Source organism: Myotis davidii, unplaced genomic scaffold (assembly GCF_000327345.1).
Source record: "Myotis davidii unplaced genomic scaffold, ASM32734v1 scaffold6, whole genome shotgun sequence".
Taxonomy (NCBI): Eukaryota; Metazoa; Chordata; class Mammalia; order Chiroptera; family Vespertilionidae; genus Myotis; species Myotis davidii.
The window spans coordinates 8708878-8713554 of record NW_006383011.1 but is presented as its reverse complement, the minus strand read 5'-3'; positions in this window follow the sequence as shown (position 1 = coordinate 8713554).

The window sequence follows — 4677 nt, the reverse complement described above, 5'->3', positions numbered from 1 at the left end:
ATGCTTGGCAGAGATAAGAAACTTAAACTATCAGCAGAAGTATTAATTTACAACTAAATTATTATTTGCATTATATATCTAACTATCACTAAAGATTTCTCTGTGTTCCAAATTCAGATTCTTCTCAAATATTTTAAGATGTCACAAATCATAAAAATTATTTTGAACTTGCACTATAGTTTAGTTATTGACTCTTTATGAAGGTACTTCTCCAGCCATTGACTATATGCACAATTTGTTTATTTTTCATTGTGTAACTAGTCCAGCTTAAAACCCCAATGTAGGTCTGAGGCATATCTTGGGAATATGAGTATCAGACTACATATTGATTAATTTAGGCAGCAAGTTAACTCCTTAACTCATGAAGGACAGCAACGTTAAGGTTAGTTACAATCAGGAGGACAATGTTCAAGGAAAATATTGGGTCAAGAATAGGAATACTGGCCCTAGCTGGTTTGACTCAGTGGATAGAGTGTAGACCTGCAGACTGAAGGGTCCAAGATTAGATTCTAGTCAAGTCAGAGTTGCAGGCTCGATTCCCAGTAGAGGGCATTCAGGAGGCAGCTGATCAATGATTCTCTCTCATCATTTATGTTTCTATCTCTCCCTCCTTCTCCCTTCCTCTCTGAAATCAATAAAAATATATTTTTTAAAAAAGAATAGAAATACTGGCCTTGTGATGCAGAAAAGTCAGGAATAGATCATCAGAACCACGGATAGCTCCCTTGAGAGCCTTGTAACAAAGACATTACTGAGGTATCCAATATTCAAAATTAAAATCTAACTGTTGGTTACTGAGAATATTATGGCTGAAAAAAGTTTATCTTCTGTATAGTTTAACTATTGTCACAGAGGCCTTCATAGTCCTTACATAAGAGAGGTGGTTCCTTTTATATTGACTGACTAGGATCTCCACAAATAAGTGCAAATGTTCACTGGGCTCACAAGATTACCATGCATCCTCTCAGCCTCCTTGTCTTCAGGTAATTCAGAATCCCTATAGCTACCTGACAGTGGACCAATATCTGACTCAATCACCAGCCCCACACAGTGACCCATCATAAGAAGTAAGATCTAATTATGATATTTTGAAGTTTGATAGAATAATTTTTTTTTCAATTACAGTTGTAAACTACCTCTCATTTCAATCCTCCATAAGAAAGTTAAGAGACGTGGTTTTATGCCTATTTGACACATGCAGAACACGCATGCTGGGAAGTTCAGTGTTTAGCCCCAAATCACAAGCCAGTGAGGACAGTCAAAGTTAAAATCTGGACTTCTGTTCTTCTAAACCCACACTATTGTATAATTCAGGTTAAAGGAATATGCAACATAGAATTTAAATGTCTTGAAATAATGTTTATAATTCATCTAATTATGGAACTATATCTGTAGCTTTCTGAGATTTTTTCCCCCCTTTTCTTCAGGGTTAATGCCTTAAAATATCTTCTGTTCAGTGACATCTCAGTTTAGTTTCTCTCCCAAACCTGTCAGCAGCCCAAACTCAGGGGGTACATGGAGAAGAAAAAAACTATTCCCCACTTTGCCCCCAAATACTTATGTTTTGTTCCTTTTCAAAAAGATAGAATCATTGCCTCTATATGAATGCCTATTTAGGGACTAGATTTCCCAGTTTATGCTCATCTAGGCAAAGCCAATGACTACTTTTCTCAGTGGAATGTAAAGGGGTACAATGTGCATATTAATTCTTATCCAAAGCAGTAAAGAACTGGACAGGTTTTCCCTTGGTCTTCTTTTCCATCCCCAAGGAAGGTTGATTGGTGAAATATGGGGGGTCTTAGTTCCTTAGATCATAATTACATTATGGAAAGCTTTTTTACCTGATTAAAGTGAGCAAAAAATAAGTGTTTATTGCATTGAGTTACTGAGGTTTGAGAACAGCTAGCATCACCACATTTAAGGCAGTTCCTAAACTTTTGCTTTTAGCACAGTGATTCTCAACAACAGGCAATTTTGCCCCTCAAGGGATATTTGGTAATGTCCAGAGACATTTTTGGTTGTCATAGCTGGGGTAGAGGAGACTTGTGCTCCTGGAATCTAAAATGAGTAAAAATTAGGGATGCTGCTTAACAGCTTATGATACAGAAGACCTTCCAGCCCCCATTCCCTGAGGAAAGAATTTACCAGGAACATAGGGCAGAATATGGCATGTAGGAGAATACACCAGAGAGAAGGATAAGGAAATGTCCATAAATGAGAACATTAAACCTGACATGTTTTTTTTTTTTTGCTTGCTTGTTTTGTTTTTTATTTATTTTTTAATCCTCACACAAGGATATTTTTCCATTGATTTTTAGAGATAGTATGAGGGAGGGAGACAGAAAGAGAGAAACATTGATCTGAGAGAGACACATTGATTTGTTGCCTCCTACACATACCCAACCAGGGCTGGAGATTGAGCCTAATTGATTTGAGGGAGGAAGGGAGAGGGAGAGAGAAATAGAAACATCAATGATGAGAGATAATCACTGATCAGCTGCCTCCTTCGTGACCCCACCACGGATCAATCCCACCATGGGGGCATGAACTCCTGGTCCATAGGTCCATGCTCAACCACTGAGTTACACTGGTCGGATAAATCTTGACATTTTTTAAATTGGTTTCATCTTATCTGTGAAATGGAGGACCTAAGATAAGAAGTAACACGCTCTCCTTAAGTATGTGTACTCCTCTTCCTCTTTTTGCCATTGAATTTAAACAGCTCAATGCCCATGTCCTCATTGTCCCATTGTACTACTAGTACCAGATTTGAGCCTGAGAGTCATCAAGCCAACCAATTCCAGAGTTTTTTCATTGCTTGCCCAGGCACTTCCTATCTGGGACCTAATCTATCTGAGAAGCCCACAGAAGCCTGTGCCCCTAAAGATTAAAAAAAAAAAAAGAAGAAAGTAGAAAACAGGACAGGTCATGTTTGGCAGGTAGATTACTTTAACAAACAAGTCTTGTTCACTGCTATCATATGTGCTATGGTTTTAGCATTTTAGAGTATAGGAAATGCAGATAAAAACCTGCAGGTCTTCCTATGTAACTTTAAGGTTGGTTTTCCTAAACTTATATGTCTCCTTTTTAATTATTTTAATTAATAAAATGACCCATCTATTCATATATCATTTATTTAAAGTACCATTATTGAACAGAAAAATGAATGACACATGGACTTATAAGCTTAAAATAAATAGCTATAATTTAATCACTTATGTTTGGCAGTATGGAGACTGCCCACATGCTCCTAGAGTTCTTTTATGGCATTTTACATCAAACTCAGAACAAGAAATATTAGGCACTTTGACAGAAGCTGGGAAATCTCTTAAAGGTATAAAACAGGCCAAATATAATAAAGCCTTTAAGAGCTTTAATTCATTTTATAATAAATGTTTTGGACAAATAGAATGTAGGTATTTCCCAGGTTGCATTATCTCAATGTACATACCTTAAAATAAAAGTACTAAATTAAATAATTTGAATAAATCATAAAGAGGTAAATGGAACAACCAAGGAGTGATTTTCTTCCATTTATTCTTACCCATAAATAATATATTCACATCAGAAATAAACTCAATAGGGAATAATTACATGTTGATAGTTTATTTTCAAATGGATGCAAAATTATCATTGTATATTTTCTGAACATTTCTAGTAATATAATAAGTGGTTATTGTTTTTTAGAACACAGAAACCAAAGTTCTTGTACTTGTGAAGCACTCGGGATTTGAGGCCTTTTTTTTTTTTTTTAATGATTTTGGAGGCAAAAGCCTGAAGGATAAATGTGAAAGAAAGGTGAGTGATGAGAAGCATCATATGCCTGTAACTTATGAAGCCCTGGATGACTTTAATTAACAAGGTGGATATGGGTGGACATGTCTGTCATCCTATGGGAGTTATGCAATGACTGGCTTTGGACCAGCAGGTAGCTTACGGCACAAACATGAGAGGTGACACCTACAGATCAGAACAGTAACAATTACACGAGGTAGTTATGGAGGTTGGAACAGAGGGGTATATTAGAGGAGAATCTGAGAATAAATTAATATGTGGTCAGAAATCCAGTACCGACTTGAAACTCCAAGTATTTTAGCTACAAATGAAAATTCTTTATTGTCATTTCAGTTTCTGGGGAAAATGATGTCATTTCTCAGATTTGCTATTTCTAGCCTAAGTACTGCAGTGAGACCATTATAACAACAAAATCTCTGTCAGAACCAAAACACACTGGACTCAAACAAAAGAGAAGTGCAGGCTCACTTCCTAACTAAAGCAATAAAAATCATCTCTCCGAAGATTACAATGTTTTGACTTTGAACATAGTAAAATGTTTTGACTTTGATGCATAGGTACCACGCAACCTCATGTTCTATCTCTTTATCAGTGGCACTCAACTGTTCTCTTTCTCATCTTCAAAGGATATTATATACAGACAATAGAACGACAAGGAGGTAGAAGGCAGATAGCTAAACAGGTAAAATGTATAAGTAAATAAAATTTTTTTGGATATTCACTTATGATATATAAATACATAACAGGCACATATAATTACATAAAAGGTATTTATGCAGTATAAATCTTCAGCTCAGACATTTTTCTGCAGTCACACAAACCACTAAATTAGTACATGGTCTTAATAGTAAATTTTAATTAACTCATTCATTCCATAACAAT